This window comes from Heptranchias perlo, chromosome 4 (genome assembly GCF_035084215.1).
Source record: "Heptranchias perlo isolate sHepPer1 chromosome 4, sHepPer1.hap1, whole genome shotgun sequence".
NCBI lineage: Eukaryota > Metazoa > Chordata > Chondrichthyes > Hexanchiformes > Hexanchidae > Heptranchias > Heptranchias perlo.
In genome coordinates, this window is record NC_090328.1 from 53,575,602 (window position 1) to 53,597,981 (window position 22,380).

At 43.9% G+C, this 22,380-nt stretch overlaps 1 protein-coding gene across 5 annotated transcripts in view; it reads left to right on the forward strand.

Annotated features, from left to right (window-relative positions):
* Positions 1 to 8,709: 8,709 nt before the first annotated feature.
* fer (fer (fps/fes related) tyrosine kinase) overlaps positions 8,710 to 22,380 on the forward strand; it is a 284,400-nt gene continuing 270,729 nt past the window's right edge. For all 5 annotated transcript variants that reach the window (XM_067982928.1, XM_067982929.1, XM_067982931.1 and 2 more), the window contains exon 1: positions 8,710 to 8,913. The gene's annotated coding sequence lies outside the window, so the exon portion shown is untranslated. The remainder of the gene's footprint in view (positions 8,914 to 22,380) is intronic.

The following is a 22,380-nucleotide window of genomic DNA, read 5'->3' on the forward strand; positions in this document are numbered from 1 at the left end:
CTTGCTCCAAAAACTTCTCTCCCTCCCCGATGTATCAGATTGTCTCCATTTCTTCTCAAGTTCTGAGATTTTGAGCTTGAGCAAAGTGAGTTGGTGTCATTTCCCACAAATGTGTTTGGCTACGTCAACACTGGTGCTTGAAACTTCTTGCAGTTCTCCAATTGCTTGCCACTCTTTTCATCATAGAAACGAATGCTACAAGCTTTGGAAACTGGCATTAAACCTTTACACAGACCACCAAAGGGGAAGGTTCTACGGTGCTTATTCTACCCATTTATTTCCCTACTAAACACTGAATGTAGACGTTTGACTGCAGAAGAAACCCTATCACTTACCGCCCCATCAGTCCACTCTCAATCATCAGCAAAGTGATGGAAGGTGTCGTCGTCAGTGCTATCAAGCGGCACTTACTCACCAATAACCTGCTCACCAATGCTCAATTTGGGTTCCGCCAGGACCACTCGGCTCCAGACCTCATACAGCCTTGGTCCAAACATGGACAAAAGAGCTGAATTCCAGAGGTGAGGTGAGAGTGACTGCCCTTGACATCAAGGCAGCATTTGACCGAGTGTGGCACCAAGGAGCCCTAGTAAAATTGAAGTCAATGGGAGTCAGGGGGAAAACTCTCCAGTGGCTGGAGTCATACCGAGCACAAAGGAAGATGGTAGTGGTTGTTGGAGGCCAATCATCTCAGCCCCAGGACATTGCTGCAGGAGTTCCTCTTGGCAGTGTCCTAGGCCTGACCATCTTCAGCTGCTCCATCAATGACCTTCCCTCCATCATAAGGTCAGAAATGGGGATGTGCGCTGATGATTGCACAGTGTTCAGTTCCATTCGCAACCCCTCAGATAATGAAGCAGTCCGTGCCCGCATGCAGCAAGACCTGGACAACGTCCAGGCTTGGGCTGATAAGTGGCAAGTAACATTCGCGCCAGATAAGTGCCAGGCAATGACCATCACCAACAAGAGAGAGTCTAACCACCTCCCCTTGACATTCAACGGCATTACCATCGCCGAATGACCCACCGTCAACATCCTGGGGGTCACCATTGACCAGAAACTTAACTGGACCAGCCATATAAATACTGTGGCTACAAGAGCAGGTCAGAGGCTGGCTATTCTGCGGCGAGTGACTCACCTCCTGACTCCCCAAAGCCTTTCCACCATCGACAAGGCACAAGTCAGGAATGTGATGGAATACTCTCCACTTGCCTGGATGAGTGCAGCTCCAACAACACTCAAGAAGCTCGACACCATCCAGGACAAAGCAGCCCGCTTGATTGGCACACCATCCACCACCTAAACATTTACTCCCTTCACCACCGGCGCACAGTGGCTGCAGTGTGTCTCATCCACAGGATGCACTGCAGCAACTCGCCAAGGCTTCTTCGACAGCACCTCCCAAACCCGCGACCTCTACCACCTAGAAGGACAAGAGCAGCAGGCACATGGGAACAACACCATATATCGCCATTCCTTCATCGTCGCTGGGTCAAAATCCTGGAACTTCCTTCCTAACAGCACTGTGGGAGAACCTTCACCACACGGACTGCAGCGGTTCAAGAAGGCAGCTCACCACTACCTTCTCAAGGGCAATTAGGGATGGGCAATAAATGCCGGCCTCGCCAGCGACGCCCACATCCCATGAACGAATAAAAAAAAACTTGATGAACCAGAGTTGTTTGACCATGCATCAGACTTTGGAAAACCATCAACTTGCCTATTAATACTCTAAAGTTACTTTTATATTGATTTTGTGTTATGTTAGCAGTTCCCACGCTGGTCTTGTACACACAGCAGCAACCCCAAAGTAAACTCATCTGATGCACTCATACCAGCGACTGAGGAGGCTTTTTTGGAAAAAAAATGTTTTCAGTTCTCAGTAATCACCAGGTTCAAATTTGTAAAGACAGCTGCTCTTGTTACAGGAACTGTGGCAGCATCCTGTTGTTATCTCAGCATTAAGACAAAGTTCACTCCACTAATATTTACTTCACAACACCAATTTGTTAAAACATTTCAGCTCCAGTAAAGAACATATTTTGAAGTGAACATTTTCTACTTCTCTGATAGAAGCCTGATGTCAAAGAATATTTGTATGGATTTCAGTTCTTAACTTTGAAGTTACTGATCAGAAGAAAAGCAGTGATATTTTTATTATTTCAAGCATTAACTTTTTTCTTTTATTTCCTCATATACTTGTTTTGAGATTGTTATTTGCTTTCCTTCCTTTTATTTTCTTCAACTCTTTTTTTCCCCCAACTTCCTTTGTTATATCTTCTCTCTCCTTTTCCTGTTTGCACTGTTACCATTAATTTGTCAAATTTTACGGTATTTTGTGAATGAATTTTTAAAAATATTAGTAACTATCAGATGTAACTTCATAGCGGCGAGAATTTAGTTGTATTTGGAATATATGTGTGGATAAACGTAGTCAGTGAAAGAGTGAATCTCCTTTTCATTTCCACTTTTCTTTTAATTAATTTTTTTCCGTTCTTTTAATTCTAACCAACAAAAAAATCCTCTTAACAGGCTGTAATAGCTGCAGTACCTGATTCTTGCCATTAGGTAGTGGAGTAATTAATTTCCAACATGATGAAATCGATTATACAGTGTTATCATAGAAACTAGCCTCTAAATATCCTTGTCATTCTACTTTAGAATTGCAAAATAATGCACTGACATATGAAGAATGACGGCCAGGAATCGACCTATTGGTCCCATCCAGCCTGTCCCATACAGAGTGGCACCAAGGAGCCGTAGTAAAATTGAAGTCAATGGGAATCAGGGGGAAAACTCTCCAGCGGCTGGAGTCATACTTAGCACAAAGGAAGATGATAGTGGTTGTTGGAGGCCAATCATCTCAGCCCCAGGACATTGCTGCAAGAGTTCCTCAGGGCAGTGTCCTAGGCCCAACCATCTTCAGCTGCTTCATCAATGATCTTCCCTCCATCATAAGGTCAGAAATGGGGATATTTGCTAATGATTGCACAGTATTCAGTTCCATTTGCAAACCCTCAGATAAAGAAGAAGTCTGTGCCCACATGCAGCAAGACCTGGACAACATCCAGGTTTGGGCTGATAAGTGGCAAGTAACATTCGCGCCAGACGAGTGCCAGGCAATGACCATCTCCAACAAGAGAGTCGAACCACCTCCCCTTGACATTCAACGGCATTACCATCGCCGAATCCCCCACCATCAACATCCTGGGGGTCACCATTGACCAGAAACCTAACTGGACCAGCCATATCTGTGGCTACAAGAGCAGGTCAGAGGCTGGATATTCTGCGGCGAGTGACCCACCTCCTGACTCCTCAAAGCCTTTCCACCATCTACAAGGCACAAGTCAAGAGTGTGATGGAATACTCTCCACTTGCCTGGATGAGTGCAGCTCCAACAGCTCGACACCATCTTGGACAAAGCAGCCCGCTTGATTGGCACCCCATCCACCACCTTAGACATTTACTCCCTTCACCACCGGCGCACTGTGGCTGCAGTGTGTACCATCCACAGGATGCACTGCAGCAACTCGCCAAGGCTTCTTCGACAGCACCTCCCAAACCCGCGACCTCTACCACCTCAAAAGACAAGGGCAGCAGGCACCTGGGAAGAACACCACCTGCACATTCCCCTCCAAGTCACACACCATCCTGACTTGGAAATATGTCGCTGTTCCTTCATCGTCGCTGGGTCAAAATCCTGGAACTCCCTTCCTAATGGCACTGTGAGAAAACCTTCACCACACGGATTCAAGAAGGCGGCTCACCACTACCTTCTCAAGGGCAATTAAGGATGGGCAATAAATGTTGGCCTCGCCAGCGACACCCACATCCCATGAACGAATTTTTAAAAAGTTACGATGCCTTGTGCATCACAATACATAGACTCCGCACCCCACCCAGAAGTCATGTAATCACCTGGGAGAGGCGAAACACCAGATAAAAATCCAGGCCAATTAAGGGGGAAAATTTGTACAATTCCTCTCCTTAGGCGATTGTAACTAGACCAGGAGACCACTCTGGCCCTGATTAATGTTACCAGGCAACTACCTCTTGAAGGAGATCTCCAGCCAGAGTCAGGTCCAGCTCTCACTTGAAGGAATTCAGCGAATCAGCGTTCGCCACCTGAGCCGACCACCTGTTCCACATGCCATTATTCTCAGGGAAAAGAAGAACCTCCTAATGTCTAACCTAGTTCTACCCAAACATAACTTGAGAGTGTGACTCCTGGTCCCTCCTAACCTATTTAGTTGAAACAATTTGTCTACACAAACACAATCTAATCCCTTCATCATCTTATAAAACTCAATCAAAATCTACACTTCTCTAAAGTATAGAGACCCCGCTCTTTGAGCCTATCCGGGTAACTAAGATGCTTTAAACTGGGAATTAATCTTGTGGCCGTCCTCTGCACCCTTTCCAAAGCCTCAGTATCATCCACCATGTGAGGAGGCCAAAACTGGACACAGCATTCTAATTGAGGCCTAACCAAGTTCTTGTAGAAGAACAAAATGTTACACTTGGTTTTATCGTGAATTATCCTTTAAAAACACTGTAGCATCCAATTCTAGTAAAAACTTCACGGCATCAATGATGAACCTTTAGAGATATATGCACAGACAACCACCATTTATAGCTCCTTCGTGATAATAGAAACCATATAAAACATCTTCTGCGAAAACACACTACTCTCTAAATTAGATTTTACTGGATTTAATGGGACTTCTGAAACTGGGTGAGCCTAATGTATAAATAAGGTGAAGATAATGAATTGCAATTCTACGTACTGTAGAAGTCAATTCTTCCAGTCTGTTCTATATATAATTCAAATCAGCTGTTTGGATTTTTATAATTACACCCACTTTTTTGGCAATTTGCCGTACATAGTTACAGAAAAACATGCAGAAACTTTATCAACACATTGGTGAACTGAGAACATGTTAACCATGATTTCAAACACAGGGAAAGTTTAAAAAAACTACAACATAATAAAATCCTAATAAATGTGTCTGCAGATTGCATCAGACAGTTTTATAGGCTTTTTGTTACAATGACATAAGTGGAAGGAAATACATTTAATTTTATCTTATTTACTATTTTGGTTCTGCCTGTCGTCTCGTTGGTTCAAAGTGCAGAATCATAAATCAATTCCTCCCACAGGCCTATTGGTAGGGATGACAGGTGCCATTGCCTGACAAATGCAGAGAGAGAGCTCTATTCAATATTGTTCATTTTTGTTCACTGAATTACCAATCTAAAAAATAAACCGTAATCTTAGCACTGCAAATGTCACATCATTTGGGAAAAATCAGGCCTGTGTTCTCAGACAGAGCAAAATGCAGTTTGCCTCGCCACATGCAGGGCCTTTCTACTTTTGAAATCTGTATCATTTTGGAGGTTAGGGTGAAATAGCAACACTGGGGCACTAGATAATCATAGAATTTAAAGCACAGATGGATACCATTTGGCTCATCGGGCCTGTGTAGTTTTGTTAACTAGCTGATTTACCCATTTTTGCAAAAAATTAAAATGATAGTTTCACAAGATAATCAGAAATCAAAGTTAACTTTTCTGAGCATTTGCCCTCCTAGTTTTACTTGCCTGAACGTTTCTTTTTCACCAGAGTTTGCTGCCAAAATACAACAGCTATATGGTAAGCAGAGAGATCATAAAATATAAAACATGGAGCGTGCACATATGTTCTAATAACTCATCGAAAAAATCATGCTACCGCTAATGCTTTCCTGAAATTGTAAATTATTGAATATTAAATTAGATTTCCAGGAGTCTACTGTATGGGAGTATTAGTGCAACATTCACTGGAAATCAAGAGAATGGTCATGGGTTCCACTTCTGATTATTAACTAGTACATGAATGGACTTCATTGTGATTTCCACCTCCCCAACAGTGGTCATCTTTATTCTCCCCACCACATTATGGTCCGGTATCCAACTGTTAGTGTCAAATTTTATTATCTGCATATATAAAAAACTAATTATATTGGGTATCCTTTTTTGTGATTGTATGTTGAAATGAGGACCAAATTTATTCATGTTAAATCAAACATTTACCATTATGAACAAAGAAAACATGACAAATTTTAAGGCATATTGTTAGCCAGACATAAGTACACATTTGGTCCTATTTAACTCATCCTAAATGTAAAAGAAATAATATTCTCAGTCATCATATTATCCAACTGTATCTTGAATGGATCTAAGCTTTTTGCATCTCGCTGCCCAGAAGACCATTCCAAATGTTCATCACTCTGCGTGGTTGTTTCTGCCATTCATCCAAATTCTCCTTTCACCAGTTTTAGCCCATTCAACAACAACTTGAACTTATATAGCATCTTTAACGTAAAAAACATTCCAAAGTACTTCACAGATGAATGTAAACAGATACCAAGCCAGGAAGACAGAGATTAGGAGGGGGTGACTGAAAGCTTGGCCCAGGAGATGAGTTTTTCAAAGGTTTTTAAGAGAAAGATGAAGAGCTTTAGGGAAGGAATTCCAAACAATAGGACCTGGGAGACTCAAGGCTCTACCATCAATGGTAGATCGGGATGAAGATGCACAAAAGGCCAGAGTCAGAGAACGGGGCGATGAATGATCAGGGCTTTCCCCTCGAGCATCCGCTTACTTTATTATACCTTATCTATGCCACTTAATATCTTATATATATATATCTATAAGGTCCCCTCTCAATCTAAAAGGCCTCAGTTTTCCCCTCAGTCTTTCTTCATAACTCAATCCTTTGATGCTCTTCTCTGCACTGCATCCATAGCTTGAATGTTTCTTTTGATGATCAAAATGGAACACAGTGCTCAAGCAGTGGTCTGAGCAGCACTATAAATTGTTAGTATGACTCCTTCTAATTTATACTCAACTGATCTAGCAATAAAATTTAGCACTGATATTTGTGATTTGATATGCTAAGTGCCAAATGTACTAACATTCCCTGATCTCCGTCGACCCTCCTTTAGCTATTTCTACACCATTCACAGAATATTTATGATCCCCACTTTCCTTGCAATGCATAATACCTTGTATTTGTCTGTAATGATTTGCCCATTTGTAGATTTTATCCTTTGCTGTTTTCCCAGTTTACTGCCCCTGCCACCCTTATATTCACTGCTTTCACCCCTTCACCAATTCCTTATCAACATGCAGGTTTGACCTTTAATTCCTACGGCTTTCAGTTTCAGTCTTTTGAAAGGAATTCTATCAAAGGCATTTTGTAAATGTAGGAACGCCACATCATAGTTCCCACCATCCATTTGGGATACCACATCCGCAAAAAAAAGTCAAAGGGGTTGGTCAGGCATGATCTTCTCCTTTTAAATCCATCTTGGTTGTTATTTGCTCGATTATTTTTATATAGCTGATAATCAATATCACCATATATATCACCAAATATTGATAGGCCTGCAGTTACTTGAGCTCGTTTTACCCCTTTTGTTAAAAATGGGTGCTACATTGCTTGTTTCCAAACTATTAAAGCTTAATTGAGCTTTGCTTTTGACTAAAAACTCAGTTATATTAATGTCTATTTATATTATTATTACTTCAATTGAACAAGTCCCAAGTTAATAAATAAATTGTAAATGCTGGAAATACAGAGATCAGCCTTCATTTATAATTAAAAAGTAGATAAAGACTAGCTAGTCCAGCAAGCTTATCCCATTCTGACATGGTAGATGCTATACGGACCATCAATCACAACCCAACTCCTTCGTGTCCCACTCATGTACGTCATCAGACACACAATCTCCTGGGTGTGAGAAAAAACCTGAGCCCAGTTTAGGAAAAAGTTCTGGGAAATTCCTCTTACCCTTGAAGGCAAACAAACAAGTTCCAGGAAACCACAGTGATGCTATCACCAGTTTCTGGCCTCTTGTGCATCCCTTACTTCCTTCACCCCACCAATGGCGGCTATGCCTTCAACTGTCCAGGCCTTAAGCTGTGGAATTCTCTCCCTAAATTTCTCTGCCTCTCCACTTCTCTCTCCTCCTTTATGAAGCTCCTTAAAACCTACCTCTTTGACCAAGTTGTTGGTCACCTGCCCCAACATCTCTTTGTTTCACTCAGTGTCAATTTTTGTCTGATTGCCCTCCTGTGAAGCACGTTGGGGTGTTTTACGACGTTAAATGTGCTATATAAATGCAAGTCGTTGCTTCCAGTGTATACAAGCCGAGCCTAAAATGTTAAAGAATAAGCAGCCGTCAATCTGAAGAAGTCTTTCATTCGGTCCCTCCTCCGCAGCCTTTTCAGGCCGTCCCACCCTCTCTATTTTGGTGGCAATTCGCCCTCCACCAATCAGAAGGCAGAATGGGAGCACGTGCCGGCACCGGCGTTCCAGACAGGATTTCCACTTTCGTTCAGCCGTCAGAGGGTTTGGCCCCTAGCGCGCATGCGCGAACCACAATCCCGGACACAGCGGAAAACTACAGCCCCCAGGCAGCACCGAGCCCATGACGGAGGTTGCAGGGAGTGGCGCGCACACAATACAAGTCGATGCACTGCTTTTTGCATGTTTTATTCTGCAAATACGGCAGCTCGCGAGATGCACTTGTGACAAGATTACGCACAAGATTAAGAAAGCTGCTAAACACTGAGGAACCAGTTACTTGTCCACACAACAGCCAATGCAAACGAGTGGTCGCTGGTTACCACGCGCATGCTCAGTTATTGAGAAAACCCAGCTGGAACTTTGCCGTAATCTCCCAGCAGGCCTTGTGCGATACCGCGCATGCGTACTGTCTGGGAACGGTTGTCCTCGACGAGGGAGTGTTAAAAGTTAAAAAGTGCGGCGGTTGGAGAATTGATCAATGTTTTCAGCTCGGGGTCTAATTCGCGGTTACTCAGCATTCCCGGGGCGCGATTTCTCCACTTCACACTGTTACTGACGAGGTAGGCAAACCTGGGTCTGTGTGCAGAACGACAAACAAGCCCGGCTGATCAATCCGGGGGATCGCCCTCCCGGTCCCAGCCCCAGCCCCAGCGGGGCGATCCGGCGCACCTACAGCCAGAGCGTTATCGTGTCGGTGAAATGCAGCCCATTGATCAGTAACCGTTCAGCGATAACTCTCTGTTTGCCCAACCCAGCCTGTGTTTCGTATCCTGTGATGTGCCGCCGTACATCAGTTATTTGGCCTGACGGTGATTGCTGCTTGTTTTTCTCCAGTCACAACCTGCAACTTCATGTCTGTCTTTACTTATAACTTTAATAAATTCGATGAGGTGCAGAATCGTCTCTCATCGCAGGTTACCCGTGCAGCTGATCTTGCATTTGAGCAGATGATGGTTAATTCCCTTGAAGAGAAGGGTAAAATGCCAATGTGATGTTATGTATAGCATATATCGAGAAAACCCTACTTAGTATTTATTTACAATACCTCTTACAAATGATTGCTTTATTTTTACCGTACGAGCAAAATGATTAACTTCAAATTAATTTGAAATTACATTGTGATAGAGTAACCTTGAAAATGATACTTGCACAGTAACTACTGTATCTTTGCCGTTTAAAATAAAAGGTGTTTTAAAAATAAGATGTCATTTTTGCAATAGATTTAATGGAGCTGTTGAGAAAAGTCGAATTGATTTAGTGTCCCCAATAGTCATAGTGCAGAGTGTTTAAGAATGGGTTGGGTATGTTTTATATTGTAATATGTACAGGTTAATGTATTTTTGAGTAAAACCACTCCTACTTCTCTCTCATACATGGCACTGGACTGATGTCAATTGGTGGAAGTGGGTGGAACATATGAACTTGAAAGAAAACTTGCTCATGGTGGACTCTATTTATGTATAATATATTAAGTCTACACATCCTACTTGTTTTCTTAAAAAAAACGTGCCTCTATCGTTAGCATTTTTCATTATAAATTTCCATGTTCACATTTATAATGGAAACTGCTTCTGTAAACTTGTTATGTTGTAATGTACTCACGAGCTAGTGGTGACTGTGTAGTGCCTCATTTTTGTATTTCCTTGCCCTTATGCCCAACCAGATCTGCTTCCCAAATTGCTGTAAGTTTTTCTATTTAACAAATTATTGTATAAAATCAAAGAATTAAGAATATAATCTATCACTAAAATGGGGACTGAATAAATCTGCATGCCCTTGTCCAATTATTCCCCATTCTCTAACCCCACTTTGACATAAAGTACCTGTAAACAGCCTTTGGATTGCTTAAATTTATCTATAATGACAAAAGCTTGGATCTATATAGCTTTTTTAACATAGAAAAACAACCCAAGGTACTTCAGAGGTGTAAGGAAAAAAATGTATGCTATGCTAAAGGAATAGATATTTGGAGGGCTCACAAAAGCTTGATCAAAGAGGAGGGCTTCACAGAGGGTCTCAGAAGAGGGAGAGAGAGGTGGAAGGATCTAGGGAGAGAATTGCAAAGCATGTTGCCAAGACAGCTGAAGGCCAGGTTGCCAATGATGGGGGTGGGGCGAGGGAATAGGGTAAGCACAAGAGGCCAGAGTTGGAAGAATTGAGAGTTTTGGGGGTGGGGTCTGTAGGGCTGGAGAATGTTAGAGGTAAGAAGGGGCAAGGCCATGAAGAGATTTAAAAACTAGGATGAGAACTTTTATTGGCGACATTGGGGGACTGCGAGCAAATGTAGGTCAACGAGTACTGGTGATGGGAGAGCAACACTTGGTACGGGATAGGAAGTTAGGATATGATGATTTGCCAGTTGGGAATGTGCCCTTCCTACCTATTCTTTCTGCCAAATTTATCTTGGTTGACATTGGAATATTCTAGCCACAGCCATTTCCATGGACATAGTCACTCTGAGCATTGATGTCTGTTATGATATTTGGATTGATGTTTTTGAGAGTTTACTTCTATGATAAATGGGATGTTTTATTTGCAATTGCCATTGCAATATTTCAAGCTTTGCCCAGGGAAAAATGAGTGTGTTGCTTCATCCTAAATTTATTTTATAACATCAGTCATCTCTGATAAGGGATTCCAAAATGTGAACAGCTTATTACTGACCGAACAGTTCAAGAACTTGTATTGCTATGCGAAGATTTTCTGAAGTTAGTTTCTTGCTGTAAGAATCTTGGAATTTACAGCACAGCAGGGGGAATTTGGATCATTGAGCCTTTCTGGTGCTTTCTTTTCAACTGGACCTATCTGCTGTAATGCTCTTTCCCTATAATCTTTTATATTCCCTGATTTCAAAACTTATCAAATTCCCTTTTAAATTATGTTATAGTCTCTGCCACAATACCTGCTTGTGGTAAAGCAGTCCATGTTTTAATAACGCCCTGTAAATGTTTCTATTAAATTTTTAAAATTTGTTCATGGGATGTGGGCGTCGCTGGTAAGGCCAGCATTTATTGCCCATCCCTAATTGCCCTCGAGAAGGTGGTGGTGAGCCGTCTTCTTGAACCGCTGCAGTCCATGTGGTGAAGGTTCTCCCACAGTGCTGTAAGGTAGGGAGTTCCAGGATTTTGACCCAGCGACGATGAAGGAATGGCGATTATATTTCCAAGTCGGGATGGTGTGTGACTTGGAAGGGAACGTGCAGGTGGTGGTGTTCCCATGTGCCTGCTGCCGTTGTCCTTCTATGTGGTGGAGGTCGCAGATTTGGGAGGTGCTGTCGAAGAAGCCTTGGCGAGTTGCTGCATTGCATCCTGTGGATGGTACACACTGCAGCCACTGTGCGCTGGTGGTGAAGGGAGTGAATGTTTCGGGTGGTGGATGGGGTGCCAATCAAGCGGGCTGCTTTGTCCTGGATGGTGTCGAGCTTCTTGAGTGTTGTTGGAGCTGCACTCATCCAGGCAAGTGGAGAGTATTCCATCACACTCCTGACTTGTGCCTTGTAGATGGTGGAAAGGCTTTGGGGAGTCAGGAGGTGAGTCACTCGCCGCAGAATAGCCAGCCTCTGACCTGCTGTTGTAGCCACAGTATTTATATGGCTGGTCCAGTTAAGTTTCTGGTTAATGGTGACCCCCAGGATATTGATGGTGGGGGATTCGGCGATGGTAATGCCGTTGAATGTCAAGGGGAGGTGGTTAGACTCTCTCTTGTTGGAGATGGTCATTGCCTGGCACTTATCTGGTGCGAATGTTACTTGCCACTTATCAGCCCAAGCCTGGATGTTGTCCAGGTCTTGCTGCATGCGGACTCGGACTGCTTCGTTATTTGAGGGGTTACGAATGGAACTGAACCCTGTCCAATCATCAGTGAACATCCCCATTTCTGACCTTATGATGGAGGGAAGGTCATTGATAAAGCAGCTGAAGATGGTTGGGCCAAGGACACTGCCGTGAGGAAATCCTGCAGCAATGTCCTGGGCTGCTGCATCATCCCCAGCCTCTTCTCCAGTATCAGGTACCTCCTTTTCGAGCCTGAGCTGAGTTCTGCTGCCATATATTGTCCATTGCAAAGACTGGACTATTTCCACCTTCGTAACAGTGCCCACCTCTGCCTATCTGTTGCTGAAAACCCCATACGTGCCATTGTCACTTCCAGACTCGACTGGCCTCCAGTTCTCCACCCTCAGTAAATTTCAGCTCATCCAAAACTTTGCTGCTCCAATCGTATTCCGCACTAAGTCCGGCTCACCTATCGTTCCTGTCCTACTTTTCCTACCTTAGTTCCTGGTACCCCAATGCCTCCAATTAAAAATGCTCATCATGCTTACATCACTTCATGGCCTTCCTGTTCCCTATCACTAACCAACACCCCCCTCCCCTCAACTCTCCATTCCTCCAACTCTGGCCTCTTGTGCATTCCCTCTTCCGTTTGCTCAGCATTGGTGGTCGTGCCTTCTGCTGCCTGGGCCTCACTCTTGAATTCCCTCTTGAAATCCCACGGGCTCTCCACCTCGCTTTCCTTCTTTAATGCCCTCCTTAAAACATAGGAACAGGAGTAAGCTGAACAGGAGTCGGCCCTTCAGCCCCTCGAGCCTATTCTGCTATTCACTGAGATCATGGCTGATCTGTATCCTAACTCCATTTACCTGCCGTAGCTCCATATTCCTTCATACCCAAAGCTAGCAAAAATCTTATTAATTGAGCTAGCAGCTACTGCTTTTTGTGGGAGAGAGTTCCACACTTCTACCACCCTTTGTGTGAACCCATCCCTTTGACCAAGCTTTTGGTCACATCTCCTTTGGCTTGGCATCCATTTATTTGTCTTATTACAACTCTGTTAAGCCTGTTGAGATGTTTTTCTATGTTAAAGGCACTATGTAAGTGCAAGTTGTTGTCTTTGAGTTGGTGTTACTACATGAATTAAACACTTTTTTCAAAAAATATACTTTATTCATAAAATTTGCAGCAGTACATACAATACAGTTATCACATCACATTCTGAACATACACAATACAGATGAAGGTTGCGTCACGTGCAGTTCAAATATGATTCCAAAAATACAGTTACACATTGTACATAATTACAGTTTATGACACTCCAGGGTGCCTCATTGCATCAGTCAATACAGATGATTGATTACAGATTCATTACAGGTACATTACATCAGTGCTGAAGTGTTCCCCAGTCGGGGAACACTTCAGCAGTCAAGGACATTCAGCCTCCGATCTTCGGGTAAGTGTTCTCCAAGGCGGCCTTCGAGACACACGACAACGCAAAATCATCGAGCAGTAATTGATAGCCAAGTTCCGCACCCATGAGGACGGCCTCAACCGGGATCTTGGGTTCATGTCACGCTACAAGTAACCCCACCTGACGTAGAGTCATCCAGACTCAAGTCGTAGTTGGCTTGTTCTCCATACACAGATGCGGCTGGACCTGGTGTGATTTCCAGCGAAAAAAAAGTTATCTGTCAACTGGTCATTCTCTCTCTGTCTGTCTGCCTTTCTGATTTGACCCCTTGTGACCCCACCTCAGTATTCTTGGATATAATGTTTCCCTGACTAACCTGTCTGAACACCATTCACTCCTTTGATTGCTGTGATTATCTCTCTGCCGAGGTGTGATAAAGGACAGTTAGAAAGATTATCTGTAATCACCAGGCATTGTTCTCTGACTATATATGCTGTGCCTTTATGCAACTCTTGACTCACCTGACGAAGGAGCAAAGCTCCGAAAGCTTGTGATTTCAAATAAAGCTGTTGGACTATAACCTGGTGTTGTGCGATTCCTTACATTTGTCCACCCCAGTCCATCACCGGCATCTCCATGTAATGTATAAAAATGCAAATTGTGACTTGCCCGTCCAAGTTAAAAGCTAAATGTAATATTGATCACTTTAATTACTTAACGTTGTACAACAGAGTACACGATGGGTCCCCTGGGATTTGACTGGTCTATCCTACTTGTGGCGTTGGCCTTAGCTCAGTTAACTTTGCTCCTTAGTTTTCCAGGTTAGCCAACTCGTCATAGAAATTATACCCCATGGCACTTCAACTTGCAAGTTGTTGCTATAAGTGACTATAAATATTCTGCAAATTGAGAGCAGTGGACAATATTGCACTTTGTATTTAGATTTACAAATGGCAATTTTTAGATTTTCTTTTTTAATGGCTATAATGTCCCATCTGACTAATCTAGTTGAATTTTTTGAGGAGGTCACTAGCATGGTGGATAGGGATAGATAACTATGCATGTTGTCCAAATGGACTTCTGGAAAGCAGTTGATCACGTTCTGCACAAGAGATTATTAGCAGAAATGAGAGCGCATTGAATTGGAGGTAACATTGTGAGATGGGTTGGTAATTGGTTGGAAGGTAGGAAACAGAGTAGGAATGAAGGGAATGTATTCAGATTGGCGGAGTGTGACAAGTGGTGTCCTCCAAGTCGCTGTACTGGGGCCTCAGCTTTTTAACCGTATATATTAATGACTTGGATGAAGAGTTGTATATCCAAGTTTGTAGATGACACCAAGTTAGGATATGGAGATGCCGGTGATGGACTGGGGTTGACAATTTTACAACACCAAGTTATAGTCCAGCAATTTTATTTTAAATTCACAAGCTTTCGGAGGCTTCCTCCTTCGTGAGGTAAATGTTCAGGAGCTCCTTGAAGCCTACGCATTTATACATATAGAACAATACATGGTGTTTACAGACTGCCCCTGCAACTGCCCGTTGCCAAGGCAATCACCGTGTTCAGACAGAGAGGTGTCACCTGCAGAACCCCCGAATACACATTCAACAAAAAAACAAACAGGAAAAAAAAACAGAGAGAGGCAGAGACATCCGGAAGGCAGAGAAAGCCAGCAAATGACCCATTATATTAAAAACAGATAACATTTGTTCGCTGGTGGGGTAACGTGTAGCGTGACATGAACCCAAGATCCCGGTTGAGGCCGTCCTCATGGGTGCGGAACTTGGCTATCAATTTCTGCTCGACGATTTTGCGTTGTCGTGTGTCTCGAAGGCCGCCTTGGAGTACGCTTACCCGAAGGTCGGTGGATGAATGTCCATGACTGAAGTGTTCCCCGACTGGGAGGGAACCCTCCTGTTTGGCGATTGTTGCGCGGTGTCCGTTCATCCGTTGTCGCAGCGTCTGCATGGTCTCGCCAATGTACCATGCTCTGGGGCATCCTTTCCTGCAACGTATGAGGTAGACAACGTTGGCCGAGTCACAGGAGTATGAACCATGCACCTGGTGGGTGGTGTCCTCTCGTGTGATGGTGGTATCTGTGTCGATGATCTGCCATGTCTTGCAGAGGTTACCGTGGCAGGGTTGTGTGGTGTCGTGGACGCTGTTCTCTTGAAAGCTAGGTAATTTGCTGCGAACGATGGTCTGTTTGAGGTTGGGTGGCTGTTTAAAGGCGAGTAGTGGAGGTGTGGGGATGGCCATAGCGAGGTGTTTGTCCTCATTGATTACATGTTGAAGGCTGCGGAGAACATGGCGTAGTTTCTCCGCTCCGGGGAAGTACTGGACGACAAAGGGTACTCTGTTGGTTGCGTCCCGTGTTGGTCTCCTGAGGAGGTCTATGCGATTTTTTTGCTGTGGCCCGTCGGAACTGTCGATCGATGAGTCGAGCGTCATATCCCGTTCTTACTAGGGCGTCTTTCAGCGTCTGTAGGTGTCCATCGCGTTCCTCCTCGTCTGAGCAGACCCTGTGTATTCGCAGGGCCTGTCCATAGGGGATGGCCTCTTTGACGTGGTTAGGGTGGAAGCTGGAAAAGTGGAGCATCGTGAGGTTGTCCGTGGGCTTGCGGTAGAGTGAGGTGCTGAGGTGCCCGTCTTTGATGGAGATTCGTGTGTCCAAGAAAGAAACTGATTCTGAGGAGTAGTCCATGGTGAGCTTCATGGTGGGATGGAACTTGTTGATGTTATCGTGTAGTCTCTTTAGTGATTCCTTGCCGTGGGTCCATAGAAAGAAAATGTCGTCGATGTATCTGGTGTATAGTGTTGGTTGGAGGTCTTGTGCAGTGAAGAAGTCCTGCTCGAACTTGTGCATGAAAATGTTGGTGTATTGGGGTGCGAATTTGGTCCCCATGGCTGTTCCGTGTGTTTGGGTAAAGAACTGGTTATCAAAGGTGAAGACATTGTGATCCAGGATGAAGCGGATGAGTTGTAGGATGGCTTCCGGAGATTGGCTGTTGTTGGTGTTGAGTATTGATGCTGTCGCAGCGATGCCGTCATCGTGGGGGATACTGGTGTATAGTGCCGAGACGTCCATCGTGGTGAGAAGTGTTCCTGGTTCAACTGGTCCGTGGGTACTGAGTTTTTGTAGGAAGTCTGTAGTGTCGCGACAGAAGCTGGGGGTTCCCTGTACGATGGGTTTCAGGATGCCCTCGATGTATCCAGAGGTTCTCACACAGGGTTCCGTTGCCTGATACGATGGGACGTCCGGGTGTGTTGGCTTTGTGTATCTTTGGGAGGCAGTAGAAGTCTCCCACGCGGGGATTACGTGGGATGAGAGTGCGTAGGATGCTTTGAAGGTCTGGATCGAAGGTCTTGATCAGTTTGTTGAGCTGGTGGGTGTGTTCTTTGGTCGGATCTGCGGGTAACCGTCTGTAGTGTTCCTGGTTGTCCAGTTGTCGGTATGCTTCTTTGCAATAGTCTGTTCTGTTCTGTATGACTATGGCTCCTCCTTTGATGACTATGTTGCGGTTGGTCTTGAGAGCGTTGATGGCGTTGCGTTGTGCTCGGGTGACATTCTGGACTGTCTTCTGAGTGCGGCTGATGAATCTGGCATTGACGCATTTCCTGACAGCTTGAGCATACATGTCCAGCTGAGGGCAGCGACCCTCTGGAGGAGTCCAGTTTTTTTGTTGAATGTGTATTCGGGGGTTCTGCAGGTGACACCTCTCTGTCTGAACACGGTGATTGCCTTGGCAACGGGCAGTTGCAGGGGCAGTCTGTAAACACCATGTATTGTTCTATATGTATAAATGCGTAGGCTTCAAGGAGCTCCTGAACATTTACCTGACGAAGGAGGAAGCCTCCGAAAGCTTGTGAATTTAAAATAAAATTGCTGGACTATAACCAAGTTAGGAGGCACAGTATGTTTTATAGATGGTAGGAGAAAGTGAAAAGGGACATAGACAGTCTAAGTGAGTGGGCAGAACTATGGCAGATGAAGTTCAATTTGGAGAAGTGTGAAGTCGTCCACTTTTGATTTGAGAAAGACAAATCAGAATATTTTCTTAATCGTGAGAGGCTAGAAACTTTGGAGGAGCAAAAGGATTTCTGTGTCCAGATACACGCATCACTAAAAGCTAATACACAGGCACAAAAAAGTAATCAAAGGCTAATGGAATGTTGATTTTCATCTCAAGCAGATTGGAATACAAAAGTGAGGCTTCAGTTGCACAGAGCCTTGGACAGACCCTATCTGGAGTACTGCCTTCAGTTTTGGGCACCGAACTTCAGGAAAGCTATATGGTCCTTGGAACGGGTACAGCGCAAATTCACCAGAATAATATCAGGGTGTAAAGTGTTAAATTATGAGGACAAGTTGCATAAATTTGGCTTGTATTCCCTTGAGTTTACAATGTTGATGGGTGATCTAATCAAGGTCTTCAGAATGATGAAGGGATTCAGTTGGGTAAATACAGATTATTTCCTCTGGTGGGGGAATCCAGAACAAGAGGACACAATTTTAAAATTAGAACTAGGCCATTTAGGAGTTAAATCAGGAGCACTTTTCACACACAGGGTAGTGGATGTCTGGAACTCGTTTCCCCCCAAAAGGCTGTGAATGCTGGGTCAACTGAAATTTTCAAGACTGAGAGCAATAGATTTTTGTTCGGTAAGGGATATGGAGCAAAGACTGGTAAATGGAGTTGAGACAGATCAGCCATGATCTAATTGAATGGTAGAACAGGCTCAAGGGACTGTTTACGTTCTTGGAGTAGCAGATGCTGGAGTGTTATGTCTACGTGCCAGATTACAGAATTTGAGCCATTGCACCCAGTGGTGTGTCAGAATTTCACTGAATATTGTTGAAACTGCTGCTCTTCTCAATTTAGTTAAATGGCCAGTTATGAAAAAACTAGACAAAAACTGATGATCCCAGTCAAACGGGCTTTCATAACTTCTGGTACATAGAATACTATCATAAGAACATAAGAAATAGGAGCAGGAGGAGGCCACATGGCCCCTCGAGCCTGCTCCGCCATTCAGTCAGATCATGGCTGATCTTTGACCTCAACTCTACTTTCCTGCTTGATCCCCATGTCCCTTGATTCCCCTGGAGTCCAGAAATCTGTCTATCTCAGCCTTGAATATATTCAATGACTCAGCATCCACAGCCGTCTAGGGTAGAGAATTCCCAAGATTCACAACCCTCTGAGTGAAGAAATTCCTCCTCATCTCAGTCTTTAAATGGCTGACCCCTTATCCTGCGACTATGGCCCCTAGTTTTAGACTCTCCAGCCAATGGAAACAACCTCTCAGCATCTACCCTGTCAAGCCCCGATCAACATGTTATTGTATAGATTATTGAGTAGCTGCATATTTTTCTGTTATATTTACCTAGCATCGATTGTTAGTATTTTAACAGCAATTTGCATTTATATGGTACCATTAACATAGAACTGTTCCAAGGTGCTTCAGAGGAAGGATTGGATGGCAAGACCGTGGGGAGTTCAGAAATGACTGAGGGCTTGGTTGGACAGGTTTTGGACAGGCCTTTAAAGGCAGAGAGAAAAGCACAGGGTTTCAAGATTGGAATCACAGAGAACAGCACTGAGATGACTGAAGGTTCTGCCATCAGTGGTTGAAAAGGGTGGAAGAATTGCACAGAAAGCCAGATTCAAAGGAGCAGAGGGCTATGGGAGGGTACGTAAGGCTGGAGAAGGTTGCGGAGATCAAATGGGGCTGCGACCTGAAGGGATTTTCCAAGGAGGAAGAGGATTTTAAATTTGATACGTTGGATGTTCACTTTTTTTATTTGTTCATGGGATGTGGGTGTCGCTGGCGAGGCCAGCATTTATTGCCCATCCCTAATTGCCCTTGAGAAGGTGGTGGTGAGCCGCCGCCTTGAACCGCTGCCGTCCATGTGGTGTAGGTTCTCCCACGATGGATGATGTCACTGAAGGGCATCATACAAATGAGGAAGAAGTGAGGGCTTTGGGGGATTGATGGAATTGTGGACAGCAAAGTCTTTGCAATAGTAAACATTCTGGATACAAAGCAGGTTGGTGGTTGATACACCAGTGAGGTGATTGGATGGAGTCACAGTCGATGGGGGGAGAAAAGGATTTGCAGGAGGTGATCTTAATCTCAGTAAAGTGGGTGGGAAGTTTACCAGGAACCAGTGATGAGGCAATTAAGATTGTTGCTCTGTTGGAACCAGCAGGGGGTACTGCCACAAACATGATGGAGGATACCTGTGGCAGAGCAAAGGCAAGTTTGGTGGTATGAATTATTAAATTGAATGCAATGATGTCACTAAGTGCTGATTTGGATTTAACAAATCTAGTAATTGTTAATCCAGAAATATTTCCAAGGCAACAGCAGCAGCAGCAACAACAACTTGAATTTATGTAGCATCTTCATCATAGAAGTCCTGAGGTGCTTCACAGATGGGGGTAAAGAAAACTGATGCTGAGCCAGGAAGGGAGAAATTAGAAGGGTGACCAAAAGCTTAGTCAAAGAGGTGGATCTTAAGATTTCTAAAGGTGGGGAGACAGGTGGAGAACTTTAGGAAGGGAGCAATGAATTGTTGGACTGAAGTTGCTGGAGAGGATTGCAGGGATAGGATGGGGTAAGGTCATGGAGGGATCTATAGACGAGAGTGACCATTTTGATATTAATTCATTGGAGGACTGGGAGCAGGTGTAGGTCAGCAATGGTGGGTGGTCAGTAGGACTTAGTGTGAGGCAGAATTTTGGATGCGTTTGAGTTTTGTGGAAGATGGGAGGCTAGCAAAAGAGTGTTAGAGTAGTTGAGTCTGGGTCTGGATATGATGAAGGCGGGTATAAGGGTTTCAGAGGCACAGGGGCAGAGACAAGCCATGTAGCAGAGATAGAAGTCAGCAGTGTTGGTGATGCTTGGGGTGTGGGGTTTGAAAGTTCGCTCAGGTTAAATAAAATGTCAGTTTTATGCACGGTCTGGTTCAGCTGAGAGTGACCACGGAGGGGGTGGAATCGGTTGTAATGGAGCAGAGTTTATCGTGGTGGCCAATGATAGTTTTGATGTTCCTGTTTTTGAGTCGGAGGAGGTTGTTACTCATCCAACACTTGATTGAGGGAAGTAGTGGATTGATAGGGCAGGATAGCATCAACATTTATGATAGCTGACCCCATGCCTGCAGATGACATCACTGAGGGTGAAATTGAAAGAAACTTAGGAGACTCCAACAAATGCAGAACAGCAATTAACATTGTCAATGGAATACTGAACTAGATAGCTAAAACAGTAGAGGAGATTCTAAAACTGTATTAGGCTCTTGAGTACTGTCCCCAGCTCTGGTCACTGAGACATATGGGGGACATGTTCAATCACTGAAGACAGTGTTGAGAAGAGCCATGAGGCTGATCCCTAGTATAAGAGGTCTGAGTTATGAGGAAAGACCTGAGAAATTTGGGATATGCAGACTTGTACAAAGACATCTGAGAAGTTATCTTCACATCGAGTTACATTGAGATCAGCCATGATCTGATTGAATGGCGGAACCGGCTTGAGGGGCTTTATGGCCTACTCCTGCTCCTATTTCTTATGTTCATATGAAACTACCGCTCAGAAACAGGCCATTCGGCCCAACTGATCTATGCCGGCAATTATGCTCCACACAAGCTTCCTCCCTCCCTACTTTATCTAATCCTATCAGCATACTCTTCTATTCCTTTTCCTCTCGTGTGCTTATTTAGTTTCCCCTCAAACGCATCTATGCTATTTGCCTCAACTACTCCTTGTGATAGCACGTTCCACATTCTTATAAACCATTTGTAAAGAAGTTTCTCCTGAATTCCCTATTGGATTTATTAGTGACTATTTTATATTTCTGACCTGTAGTTTTGGACTCCCCCACAAGTGGAAACATTTTTTCTGTGTCTATCCTATCAAACCCCTTCATTATCTTAAAGACCTCTATCAGGTCACCCCTCAGCCTTTCCTTTTTTTTGAGAAGTGTTTCAGCCTGTTCAGCCTTTTCTGATAAGTATATCCTCTCAGTTCTGGTATGATCCCTGTGAATCTTTTTTGCACCCTCTCCAATGCATCTATATCCTTTTCTATAATATGGAGACCAGAACTGTTCACAGTACTACAAGTGTGGTCCAACCAAGGTTCTATATAAGTTTAACATAACTTCTCTGCTTTTCAGTTCTGTTCTCCAGAAATGAACCCCAGTGCTTGATTTGGCTTTTTTTTATGTCCTTAATAACCTGTGTCACTACTCTTACAGATTTGTGTATCTGTACCCCATGATCCCTTTGGTCCTCTATCCCATTTAGACTCTTATTATCCAAGCAGTATGTGGCCTCCTTATTCTTTCTACCAAAATACACCACCTCACACTTATCTATATTGAAATTCATTTGCCAATTACACGCCCATTCTGCAAGTTTATTAATGTCCTTATTTTGCCACATTGTTCCTTTTTGTATTAACTACACCCCCCCCCCAATTTGGTGTCGTCCGCAAATTTTGAAATTATTCTTCCGATTCCCGAATCCAAATCATTAATGTAAATTGTAAATAACAGTGGTCCCAGCACCGATCCCTGTGGAACACCACTTCCCACCTTTTGCCAGTCTGAGTACGTACCCTTAACCCCTACTCGCTCTTTCCTGTTGTGCAGCCAACTTGCTGTCCATTCTGCAACCTGTCCCCTGACTCCACGAGTTCTGACCTTAGTCATGAGTCTAGAATGCGGTACCTTTATCAAAGGCCCTTTGCAAATCCAAATATATTACATCTACTGCATTACCCTTGTCTACTCTTTCTGTTACTTCTTCAAAGAATTCAATAAGGTTGTCCAA